Raw genomic sequence first — 13,741 nt, 5'->3', positions numbered from 1 at the left:
CTTTGAGGAGGTAGAGGGGACAATTTGAGAAAAACTGTGGCTCCAAGGACAGAGAATTTAAGGAAATAAGAGGACAGGTCTTGCAATTAACTGTGTTTGAAAGCGTTGATGCTAGAAGCAAAAGTTTTTGTAATGTAAGAATTAAAGGAAGATAAAGACCTGAAAAGAGATTGTCACTGTTCATCGTAAAATCATGCTGACTGGTTGTTTAGTTCATCATTGCTGCTGTGGTGTATATGGCCTATTTGTATTCTTCCCCTCCCTTGCTCTGCTCTTCTGCTGCACTGTTCAGGCCTCCCGACAATTATAATCTAACATCAAGACAAATTCTGAAAGTATTGGGCCCCAGTCTTTTTGTCAGTTATTATTTATATTAGTGTTCCAATGAATTGAAATGAAGAAAAAATACATTCTACTCATGTACAAAACAAATGTATCATACATTCAGGGAGTCCCTAGTTAGGGTACTACGTGGACCCTAATAGAATGTGATGCACCACAGCTCCCTTTCCTGCTTGAAGACCCTTCATCCCAAATGACTCTGAATCTGCCACAAAAAGCCCAGCTACAGTTGTCAACATCATTTATCCTATGCTTAGAAGCAGTGCCGTGGCCTGTAGGCAAAGGATATTTGAGCACTCTTTCTTGTTCCTTCCTTTTCTTATGACAAAACTGTTAAAACTGTTCTATCTCTGAAACACTGTAGTTTCAGTGAAGTAGCATATTTTAGCAAAAGATAATGTTGATGAGATTTTTCAGCCAGCTGATACAGATTGACAGTCCCAGTTACTAAAAGGGGGCCACAAGTGAGAGTAAGGGGTACAGGATTTGAATAATGAGTCTTTGCAGTGAACACTACTTTGTAGAGACATTGCTCAGAAGGTTGTCTGACATCTAAAATACATTAATCATCTGCCTCTGATGTAAATCCATTTCAGAGGGAAAACATTCATACATTCACTATTGCCTTTCATGTTATACAGAGTAGGGCAATGATAAATTTTGTTCTTTCCCACTTATTTAAGAAAATTGATTTTTTGTGGAACTAAAGGTGTTTTATAGGATTATTCTTTGTCAACAGAATGTCTCTTACAGTATATTATCTAAGGTCTATAAACCTGTTATTTTGGGGGCCACACTTACTAAAAATGCTCTCAATCTAATTTCTTGGATGGAAAAAATACTATTTTCTAAGGCCAGCTATATGAGTGAAAATGCAAAATTTACCTTAATAAGTAGATCACTTTATGACTATAACTGTTGAGGGCATTTGGCAACATTTTAAATTGAATGTTAGAAGAATTAAAATTCCTTTAGCGTTAATTTTGATAATATGGATTAGGATCTATCACTTATTCTAGAAAAAAAAATAAAAGATGGAAGGTGTTACTCAGTGCTACAGAAAATAACATTATATTGCAAAAGACTTAACAGAATTTTAAAACAAATTAGCAAACTGGACAATAGAGAAAAAAAATGCTAAATCTGTTTTTACCAGATAAATTAAAATGCTGAAACTTTTGACAAAAACCATAATCCAGATACCCTGCAAGCTTCATGTTCATATTTACCCACAGCTAGCAGCTGTTAGGACAACTGAGTGACATAGGACAACAGTTCCAGCTGTAGAAAGCCAAAGTTAAGCCTTCATAAAATCAAATCTTAGCCATTTCTTCTTCTTAATACCCTTCTAAGGAACAGCAAGACATTTGCCTTTTAAAATTCAGATCCAGTTATTTAATAGTAAGAGGTGAAAAAAACATTAAACAAATCTAATAACTGCCAAATTAATGCAATTTGCTACACTCGTGTTTGGTAGCTGAAGACAAGCTAAATAGCTGTCTAACCTAAGGATAATAAAAAAACAGTGTGCAAAAACACCCTTTAGAGAAAATGTCTCCCACCAATATCAGATGTAGTAGTAGGAATCAAAACTGAAGCAACTAATTTAAAATACATTCCAATATATTCTTATTAGGAGGTTAATTGTTCATGGATTTCAGGGCTTAAGAGTACCTGAGTGTATGAGTGGTCAAAAGCAATTTGCTGTTGACATTACTGGATCAAGGCAGTTTTGAAGTCACATCGCATCTTTTTTCCCCTGCTTTAGATATCCCTCTAATGATCAACTATAAAGAACACTGTGGAATTAGTTTAATTTTTGATTATGCAGAAAGAAGTCAACTTGACTATGATAGGCTGTGTTGCACCTGGAGGGCTTAAAGAGCCATAAGTTGATTTAACCAAGTGAAATAAGCAAGCCTGTCATGGTAGAGGGAAAAGACTATACACTAGTTTGACAGCACCCTTTTTCTGCTAGAGGAGCTTTGCAAAATAATAGCATAGTTCTGGCCACTTTGAGATTCACACTTATTGCCCGTCTTCCTCAATCGTTGCAGCTATAGGTTACAAATTATTTTTTTCACATACTCTGTTAGCCTCTGAAAAAGTAATAGCTGTATTTGATATCATTTCTGAAATGAAAACAAAATCTTCCTGATTTCTTAGCATTGGTATCTAATTTGTCATGACTCATACGCAACTGCCAACTTAAAGAGGTAACTACATGGATCTAAATCATTCTTGGTGTTCTGGACAATACTTTCTCTGATTTCCTGAAGTTTAGTGATATTTAAAATATGGTATAAAACACTGGATATGGGGTCTTCCACTCTAAATTTCTAATAAGCTCTGAAACCAGTGGGAACCATACACAGGGCAAGAAACTTTTTGAAGAACAACAAACAACATTAAAAACTTGCCTCTATCTCCAATGAATGAATGCAATATGGACAAATCACCAAAATCTGAAATACAGCCTCTTTTTCTGTAGAACATTCTAAGTTATGTCATCAGCAGTACTACACAAAAATACTGTTTACTGTAAAGATAACTAGTAGAGTAAAATCAGATTTTTTTTTTCTCCCCTGAATTGGAATTCTGCTAGACATTTTGGGCTAACTCTTTTGGGGAAGAGAGTTTTAATCTTTAGTACGCATTCAGTCCATTTATTTTATTGTGGTAGGACACAAATACAATAGGACATTAATATTATTATGCCAGGTAAATGCTTTGTTGCATTGTATGTTTTTTGAGTCATATTAGTAAATAGTCCAGTAAATATAATAATCATAAAGCATTCTACAGGCTCATAATCTTATAATGAACTTAATATAAAATCAAAACCAAAGCTCAGTGAACTACTCATCCAGCAACAAGATCATTTGCATGGGCAGTAAGATACAGATGATTAGCTTTTTGATATTCATGAGAGAGAGGTTCTGTTTTCATTCTGGACCTTATATCTCTTATCAGCCCTCTCGCAGAGAGAGCACCCGAGGAAGAACATAAATGGGTCTTCTAGGACTTACACAGATGTGGCCCAGAAAATACTCACAGGAGGATGTTATCTAAAAATCTAAATATCTGAAAGCAACAACCTAAATTAGTCATTCTATCACTTGGGGTTTGGGTTTCCTGTAACTATAAAGCAAGCCTAGGGGAACCAAGCAGAATTGGGCAGTGCGAGTACCTCCAGTTCACAAATTCACACTGAGCTCAAATTTGGCCATTAACCAATGGATTAGTCTTTTCCCTTCATTTGACAATTTGCATACTCAAATAAAAAATGAAGCCACTCACAGAAAAGAAACAGAAAATCAGATAATTTATAGACTGACTTACTGGGTTGCACAGAAGCCTGTCAGCTGTTTTTAACCAAGTAATAAGAGCTGTAAGACCATTTGACTTTTGGGTGTATGTTATCCCTAGGCAAAGTATCACACATGCATTCAATTAGCTTTTGCAGCACACTAATTTGAGTTTATGAAGCATATTGTCCCCACAGCAAAGAAATGCTGCAGGGCTATTGTAGAGTAGCATGCACCACAGTCTTACATGATTAATGAGTTTTTATTATTACTGCTAGCCTACACAAACAGATTTACAAATTATCCAGATTCAAGGTCTAGGTGGCCAGTTCTTCCTGTGCTTTATGTCAACACTTGAACTTTATCTGAAATGTGAAGTTTATTTTAATAGAAACCAACTTTAGTATTTGGGGACAAAGGAAAATTTAAAAGAGCTTGATGTAAAACTTGGGAATGGACAATATATTTCATGAAAAGGATTCTACAAGAAGTGTAGTTTTTTAATTAGGAGGAAAGGGGTAATTTTCTTTAAGCAGTTCTGTATGATGGGATTAATCATGAGGAAAAAAATGTCAATATTTATTATGCTTATTTTAAAGTGAAGATTCTTGCTATTAAACTGGTGTTGGATTTTTTTAATTTCCTTTTTTAGCATTTCATACTTGCTAAAGCTCTACTAGCAACACCTCTCTCTTTCACTTTACATTTAAAATACAAGTTTAAGATATATTCTTTGCTTGCATTTTTTTAAGCAAGTGGAGCTAATTTCTGTTCCCTTTCTCCTGTTCCTGGAGTTTTTCTTGATTTCAAGAAACATAAATTGTCTAGGCCTACCAGAAGGAAAGTCCATACCCCTTCTCTTTGTAATAGAAGACAAGCATTTCATACATGGTTATATATACTGTTTAATATACTGTTGGTACTACTGTGTACCAACTAGGCATCCTCCTCAGAAAAATACAATACAAGGAATCTGTTCTATCATGCACCAAGAAATGCAAAACCAATTTTTTGTTCCTTGCTTGTACACATGAGCAAATCAAAGTCTAGATCTGCCTCTGGCTTAAGTTGTGAAACTCTAAGGAAAAGAAAATATTAAGTATTAAAGCATAAATAAAAAAGTAATGGTTAACTTTGACAGTTACAGAAATACACAAAGTATCTCTAGAAATTATATTTTATTGTATGTAGGCCAAGTATGACACACTCAAAAATTAACTCAAGGAAGATATCAAACTGTGCAGTCATATTGCCAGCTCTACTATACTCAAAATGCAGCCTTTCTTTTTTTCATCACCTTTTCTTGCATATTGTTGCTAAATTAAAGCAAGATATTGAGAGTAACATTCTTTTTCCTGATTATTTTTCTCTTCAGCTAATGTGAAGAAGGTTAAGTGGGGTTAAATACATCTTATAATTAATATAAGCATAATATAAACATAAGTATAATATAGAAATATGTTATGCTAAATATAGTTTAAAAGTAGTCAAGGTTGAGGTGGACTAGGTAATAAAGTCCTCTATTGTTCCAAGCAAATCAGTCACTAAGTGGTTTTGGTCCCCACCCAGGCTGGGCCTGGGTTTATATCTATGCCTTTCCTCTCCCTACCAGGGGAGGTGTTAATAACTCACCTATACATAATTTACAGTGTCTCAGAGATTTGTTTTGTTCACTGCAAACTTCAAACCATCTAAAAGTCTGATCCTTTGTCTTTTGAAGTCTTGTCATTGATTTTAGAGATAGCAGTATCAGGTCTTCAGTAGACATTTAACTGACATAGCTGCTCTCTCATTTGTTTCTTCTGGCTACATTTTAGAGCTAAGTAAAAGCCATTCTTGAACACAAAAGAAAAAGCAGGAAGGGAATGATAGGGTCTCCATGGTCTAGAAAAGACAGGCTTCTGGCTTTGAGGCTCAGCCACTTTGGCAGAAGAATAAAAGCAAAGGACTTGCTCATGTTTACAGGATGTATATCCCAGAGTGCACTTAGCATCCCAACTACACAAAGGAAACAGCTTATCAGCAAAAAGCCTTCTAATAAATCTATAAAGGCCTCTCAGCCTTTCTGCTTTGTTTCAGTGATTTTTCAAGCTATAGGAACTGTCTAAAAGCTTTCCCCCTTCCGTCTTGTAAAGCAATGGTCAATGTGTAGCATGGGGGAATGCTGTTTGTTTTGCAGCCTTTTCACTGGTGTGGAAGTTAGCCGATACAGAACTCCTGCTTTATTTGTCCCAAATGAACATCAGTCGCTAGTGCAGGCTGGCTGATTCACACCATGAATTAAGTAATTTCGTTTCAGAACATTTTGTCCTCTATTACAGCCTTATTCTTCCTGGTTTGTAGACTATTGTATCCTCCTCTTTCCCCCCATTCCTCGAATCTTTCACATTTAACTGGTTACACAGCTAGGAACATAACGTTTCAAAGATATAAATAATAATGAGCTCCTTTAATAAAATCAGATATAAGTTATGCAGCAGACGTCAATTATAATGGATTTTAAAGGTTTCGATCTAGAACCTGGGTGGCATTACATTTAGCCTAATAACTGTAACTATGATTTATGTGTTTGCAACTGAAATGGTTTCAGTGCTTCGATATATGTCCAAAGTAAAATTTATAGTCTGCTACAGAATGTATAAATAATGAACAGCCATATGTCATATTGCATTTAAAAATTTGACTTCTTCCACAGCCAGCATAAGGTAAAATGAATTAAAATTTTAAGTTCATTGGGGATCAAGTTACTTTAATACTTTAAAGCAGCTCCACAAATACAAACCTGATTTAATTACTTTTCCTGCAGTAAAAAATAAGATACTTTTAAATTTGCAGTTGTATTCAAATTAAGCCACAACAAAGAGTAAAACCTATGCTGATAAGAAAGGAAAATTATTCACTTTTCTCCTAAAAATAATTGTCGCTAGTTTTTCCTTAGATAGCAAAACTTGGATAGCAGCTATTGACAAAGAAATGCTGTACAAAGAATTTAAATGGAAAGAAGCACAATTACTATAATTTTCAAATTAACTCCCTCCCCCAAATACCCATTTCATATTGGAAAAAAAATCTGTAATCTATTCTGGTAAGATGAGCTGCATGTGACTATATGAATATGAATAAACACTGCAATTTTCCAGTTGGTCATTTGAAAATTAGAAGTGCACCTGACTAATATTTGTGGCCCATTTGCAGCAGAAAGACCACCCGACCCTCCGTTACAGCAGGGATTGTTTCTCAGAATGTATCTACCTTTTCTAAATCTTGGTTTACACATTTTAAATCTTGCTGACCAAGCTATTCCTGTTTTTTTTTCTTCTTAACTATCTGTTGAAATTTGTCATTGTCATGAATGGACTATGTACAAAAATCAGATGACAACTGCTATTTTATTAGTAGCTTATCAGGCGCTTTCCATTTTGCCTATAACAAGAGATGAAGCATAACAGGATTTCAGTCCTATGGGATACAGGATGTGCTAAGATTTGACCCTGGGAGCCTGTTCTCCTTATGTCATCAGATCAATTCTGCACCAGGAAACGCTTCTCAAAAATTTTAGGTAGTTCTTCGGGTATTTATAGCAAGCAAAGTGCTAAGTGTTCAGCATTGCCTGTGGCTTGAAGCTTCTCTTTTCCTCTTATATGGGAATACTATTTTCTTTTATTCCCTGGAGTGTTGGTACCAGGACTGAACTTAGCGAGCTCTCCAAGAAGCAGAAATAAATAAGTGAAATATTTGTAGTGAAGCCATCAGCAGAGATGACATCTATTTCTTAGCAGACCCTTCTTTTGTATTATTGGGAAGTTATCTAACTTCTCATAGAAAATGCTATTGATTTTTAGCCTGTTTTGTCAACTAGTCAATAGCCACACACAGAGGCTACTTGTGATATGCTACCTTTTTTTTCCCTGTTAGAAAAAGTGCAACTGTATGTTGTGTTACCAATGTGGCCAGCCTGGTGGTTTTTTTCTCTTGAACTTTAAGTATTAATACATATGCTTGGTTTATAAATGTCGAAGTCTATTTTATCATCCCTCTAAAAAGGTGTCTTAGCTGAGACAGATGCTTTTGCTAAGAAGTAGTACTGGTGTCTTAGAGCTAACATGCCTTTGGGCTCTGACAGACATTTGGCAGCAGATTGAAACTGGGTGTCTGAAATGGTTACTGCTCTCACCTTGTCTATCACAGATTTAGTTTGTCTTGCTACACCAGACTGAAGTCACGGAGGTGGTTTATGAGTACCTCAGATGCCCCTTTTCTCAGAAATGGCAACATCTGTCAGAGAAGGGCAGAAGACTAGGAGAGGAAATATGGAATGAAAGTGCAAGTAGCTTGAAAATTCTAGCTAAATTTTTAATTCTTCTTTGAATAATGTAATCGGGCAAGCAGAAACATTTATAGAAAAAGAAGTTCAAATTCTATGATTCTGAGGGAACAACTCTTTTTGAATATTGAAATGTCAGTTCACCTGAATTTATCATGTGAATTTAATCTCGGGAATATGACATACCATTCAGAGATCAGTTTGCTGATAGTCATTGAACATTGGGTAAAAAGATGGGTTTGCGATGTTCAATTGGAACAGATCAATTCAGACTTTAATAACTTTTAAGACATAAATGTTGCATTGCTGGATGAAGTTGTGGGGGGTGATCATAGAAATGGATACTCCTCTCTATGAAATATTATTGATGAATAAAATTTGAATTTTATTCAAAATTGGAATTTTTTTTCCAAGATTTTAATAACACCAAACAATGAATGAAGTATGTTTATTCAAGACATGGAATTCTTGCATCAGTTTGACAAGCCCAGCTCTCCACCTGTCCCTTTTCTTTCTTGAGTTTACCACTCCGATTCTGTCCTGCCACGTTTATTCAAGAGCATAATGTTTTAATTTTCTTGTGCTTTGGCAAAGTCCTAGTGGAAAAGATACCCAAGTATCAAAATTTAATGTTAACTTGTGGATCTCACTGTGTGAGGGCACCTGTTACTTGTGATATCCAATAATCAGACAGATATGTTGCCAGTTTCCTATCTACAGGAACACAGGTTTCAAAAGAGATTCTATTTGCAAACAGATAAGCCTGCATTCAGGTGTATCTTATCAAATGGGGCCGCAGACATTTTCTGATGATAATCAAGAGCACCTTGTCTCAACAGGAGCTTATTTCTCTTCTGCTCCCTTTAAACTGTTGCCACAGCTTTTCAGAGAAATGGTTGGGTTTAGCTTTTTAGCTTTTTTTTTTTTTTTTTTTTAGGGATTTGTTACTAGAAATTAATTTTAGCAAAAGGCTGTTTATGAAGTTAGGTGAGCTTAAGGAAAGGTCAGGAGACATTCAGAGTACTGAAGACTTGGGGAAATTCAGTAGCAGATGAGATCTGCTCTCATGATTTAGTCAGTTTAATGGAAATATAAATAGCTGGAATTATATCCTGTAGTCCAGGCATTTCATGACCTAAAAGTAAACTGGTGAGTGTTTTTTTGAAAAGGTATAGCTGTTGCTTTCTTTATATGGTACTATGTCCTTCAATAAATATGTTACCCATGTAAAGAAAACTGTGCAAATATTGGCTACAGTATCAGAGACAAATGATACAATACTTTTTGTGGCAGGTCTACCTGCACTTTCCAACCTGGTTAGGTTTATTATCATTCAGCAGCTTCACCTTGAAAACAGCTGTCGTCATTGACTTGAACTTGCACATTCTACAGGTCTATGACTTCAATCATGTCACTCAGCAATTTCACTGTACTTCTGGTGCTTAGAAGAGAGGAAAAAAAAGAGATCTGTGGCTATTCATGTCACTGATAGATAAAATTACTATAGCTATTACCATAGCTCTTTTCACCTGTTGTCACTATTCAGACTGCACTAGGATTTTTAAGTGTGCTTTGTTTCACCAGATTTATCCTTACAAGTTCAAACACTTATTAATTTGCAACTTATGATTAGTTAAAAGACTTTGTTGTTGTTGAAACTGTAATGACTGGACTTAAACTTATAGAAGAAGAGAATTGCCCTAGTTCATTTAACCTCTGCTTTTTTTTCTTAATTAACGTTCAAACTGATTGAAAAGTTTTGGGGGTTTTTTTCACCTTCCTCTTAACAGATCTGCAAATAAGTAAGAGTCTTCAACTTGCAAATATCCTTGAAGTTGCTTTTCAGCTCCTTGATTGGGCTCAGGAGACAAGTTTCCGTATCTCATTGGATTGGAGTTGCTTGTTTATATCATGACCTTGTGAGACTGGTACTGAAAGTAACAAGCTGGACATCAAATTATTTTACTCCATTCCAAAAATTTTGAACATTTCAATGATTTTCATATTTTAAAAAGAAAACTTTCTGTATTATTAGGTACTTAAAGAAACTGAGAAAACAATAGTTGATAGAAATCAGCTTTTTAAATTACTGTGTTACTTTGACTGTATTGTCATCAGTTGTTATTATTGTATTACCTAATCTGCATGCTTCAAGATTTGTTAAGAAATTAATGTTGGGTTTTTTTGTTTGTTTGGGTTTTTTTACACCAACGTGCTTTTAACTAAAAGAGGGAGAACAAGCCTTCAGGAGTCATAGTTTTGGGGGAGAAAGTAAGCCTTCAAATAAGATGAAGCAGCAATAAAAAGTGACCACACACTTTGGTTAAAGTTCAAGTCCTCAGTGAAAGATTGTTGTGAGAATGTCATTTATGTGACAAATTAGTGCTTCATTCAGACATTACATTTAGAGAAGAAATTGTCATAAACATAGGGTTGAGGTTTTTTTCATAATTTCCCTTCTTGATCAGTGTTGCTTACAGATATTTTCTTTTGGGCAATTATCATCAATCTTGTCTTTACTTAAAATGTTTATTTTATCCTTTCCATAGTGTTCTGGAGAACAAACCAAACAAAACCTTTCTTTTATTCTTACACTCCCATAAGAGTTCCTTTTATAATGTAATGTAGCCACCTCCCAAGGATTTGTGATCTCTTGTGATTTGATACTTGTATTGTCCTATACATGTGAAGACTGAGAAATATTCTGTGGGTGTGGAGTTTAAGCTGCTTAAAATCCAGCTAATTATATGCAGTGTTTCCAAGAGTCTGATGACTTCACAAATGTGTGAATCCAAGTCAAAACTCCAACAAAGTTGCAGGGGTTTTCAGAACAGTAATTTTTATTCAGGCTTTTCTCAGGAAGAGAGATGTGTGTGTTCACAAGGAGAGAGAAGGGGAAGTGTTGATTTCTTTTGTTCCCTCATAATATTGAAGATCCAAGATCTATTTGGAAAGTTTTTTTATTTCTGTTTTGTTTATGAATTATCATGTCTTAGTGCATTTATCCTTGAAAATAGTTACATTTAAAGAATAGGTAGGACTGCAAGATCTCAGTAACTGAAAACTGAATCTTGTGATTCAGTTTGTGAGGAAGATATTTTGCAATAAGTTTAAAAAATCAGAACCTTTGGTTATTTTTTTTTTTCCATCAACTTTTTAAAATGAGATGGTATAGAGTCACTTTAGAGGAAGCAGGCTATTTTAATATTTGGTAAAGCTTGAGAAAATTCTTTTTTTCTGAGATCTCCAAGGTGTCCTCAGCAGTAGCATGAGAAAGTGTATAATGCACTTGACATTTCTGAATTAAGGTGTGCATGTGTGCCTACATTCAATGCTAAAAAGGGGGTTTAGGAGTTCTTTAACCTCCAGAGAGAAGATAACGAAAAACTTCAACCACCTTCTCAGGTCACCTTAGAGTAACTTTTGGTAAGCCTGAATAAGCAGTTAAAAGTAACTTGTATTTAGTGCCTGTGATTGACTAGATCCTTAGAAGGTGAATGTTGACATTGTCTAAACCCCTGCAACAGAAGAAGGCTCAGTGGGGATGAGCAAAAGTGCTGTGCCTGTGAAGCTCAGAGAATAATGCAGGGTGTGATTGACCCACAGCTGCTGCAGAGAAGCTGACATAGGGTGGCTTTTTTTTTTCTTAGATAAACAGCTGTCAACAGTTGAGTGGAAACAGGTATAAATGTTGCTCCCTGAGTTAGCCAGACCAGCATGGGGAGAGCGAATAAGTGGTTCAGCCCAATATGGACTATAAAAACTCAGCAACTAGCAAGAGAATTTTGATCTGGCTTCAACCCACATATTTTTTCCCAGCAACTGGGGGCACATGATGATGGTGAGTATGTTACAGAGACTGGTAACATTGGTGTTGTGATTGAACTGTGTATTGCAATTGCTATAACTTTCTAAGCGTAGCTAATATTCGTATTGTGTTTTCAGTATATTTTGTATCACTATGCTAAATTGGAAGTCCTGTGTAACATCAAGTATCTTCAAATAAGTGAACTTCACATTAAACATTACACCTTCCATGTGTGGAATATCTTAAAAGAACCTGGTCAGAGAGTATTCCCACACACATCTCAAAGAGGAAAAACTCACCCATGGAGACAGTTTTTCAAAGGCATGGAAGAAATTTAGGTCAAATTCAGTTAAAACGTGGTCATTCTGCTTATATCAGCAGTGCCTTTCTAGGACCCAACTTGGTGTTAGTCATACAGGAAAAAAATAGTTTAATCAGCATTTCAGCCTCTCTATTGAGGGACTAAAGTTATTCTGGTAGCGTGATGGCCTTAGCAAGGTCTGATGTGCCATGTGGGAGGCCTCACCAATATTTGAAGGCCCCTGTGCCACAGATTATAGTATGCCTGTTTTACAGTCTGTAATACTGTATTTCATAGTTGGGATGGATCCTTACAGAGCTACTCACAGTTCTTAAGTTGAACCATTGACTTCAGCAAGATTATTAGCAGTAATGAAAACATGCCAGGAAATACAACGGCTTTGCTAATAGATTTTTTTGTAGACTTATTATGGATTCATTTTACCAAATTGAAATAAATATCTTAATGAAACTGTGAGTAGTTTTCAAGTGCAGTTCATTATGTTAATTTGCTAAAAAAATTAAATGGAACTAAAAGATTATTAATGCAATATTAGTGGAATATATGAAACTAGATTTTGCCAAAATGAGTAGAAAATAAATGCTTAAAAAGGATTCATACTATAAAAGATACGATAGTATGAAGTATATTCTATTTACTGATGATTGTTCTGGACCCACTCATAAATTCACCTATGAAGTAAGTAAGACTAAGGTGTTTAATGTCATACAGAATTGTTTATTGGAGTTCGCCATTGCAGTAAAAGAAAGATACATTATTGATTGTATATAGCAGAGTGCATAACCCCATAGTATTTGTCAAGTGCACTCTCATCAAATGCAATACTTCTGAACTTGTCAGTGAGGTGCCAGTTAGCTATATTCAGTATTGGCCTGGATGAAAGCCCACTGAATTCAGGGGGAGTCTTTATATTTATTTCAATGGACTAGCTTCAAAAGCCTGTTCTATGGGACATATGACAGAACCAGGTAAGCCTTTGGGCCATCTTTTCTCACCCTCTTGGTTCAAAAGACAAGTCATTGTGTCAATGTTCCTGGCTAGCTCAGTCGGTAGAGCATGGGACTTTTAATCCCATGGTCATGGGTTCGAGCCCCGTGTTAGACATCTTCCTTCTGGAATTCTCAATTCTTGGTGAGGTAAGGAAGGTCGTCACCAAAACCACCACTATGGACTTCTGGAGGGCAAACTTTGGCTTCTTCAAGGCACTGGTTGAGAGAGTCCTTTGGGAGACAGTCCTGAAAGGCAAAGGGGTCCAGGGGGGATGGACATTCTTCAAGAAGGAAATCTTAATGGCTCAGGACCAGGCTAGTCCCATGTCCCGCAAGTCGAACCGCCGAGGAAAACGACCGGCCTGGCTGAACAGGGAGATTTTGCTGGGAGTCAAGAAAAAAAGGAGAGTTTATCATCTTTGGAAGAAAGGGCAGGCAACTTGGGAGGAGTACAGGGATCTTGTTAGATCATACAGAGAGAAAACTAGAAAGGCGAAAGCTCAGCTAGAACTAAATCTGGCCACTATTGTAAGGGACAATAAAAAATGTTTTTACAAATATGTTAACAGTAAAAAGAATCCCAAGGAGAATATCTTTCCTTTAAGGGATACAGAAGGGAACGTAGCCACCAGAGATGAGGAAAAGGCT

The 13,741-nt window shown here is 35.9% G+C and overlaps 1 non-coding gene across 1 annotated transcript; it reads left to right on the top strand.

The window, feature by feature from the left end:
* The first annotated feature begins 13,135 nt into the window (after positions 1 to 13,135).
* On the top strand, positions 13,136 to 13,208 carry TRNAK-UUU (transfer RNA lysine (anticodon UUU)). The gene has a single exon. It is a non-coding gene; the product is annotated as a tRNA-Lys (tRNA).
* The last annotated feature ends 533 nt before the right edge of the window (positions 13,209 to 13,741 follow it).

Source organism: Harpia harpyja, chromosome 21 (assembly GCF_026419915.1).
Source record: "Harpia harpyja isolate bHarHar1 chromosome 21, bHarHar1 primary haplotype, whole genome shotgun sequence".
Classification (NCBI taxonomy): Eukaryota; Metazoa; Chordata; class Aves; order Accipitriformes; family Accipitridae; genus Harpia; species Harpia harpyja.
This window is presented reverse-complemented; position numbering and strand designations above follow the sequence as displayed.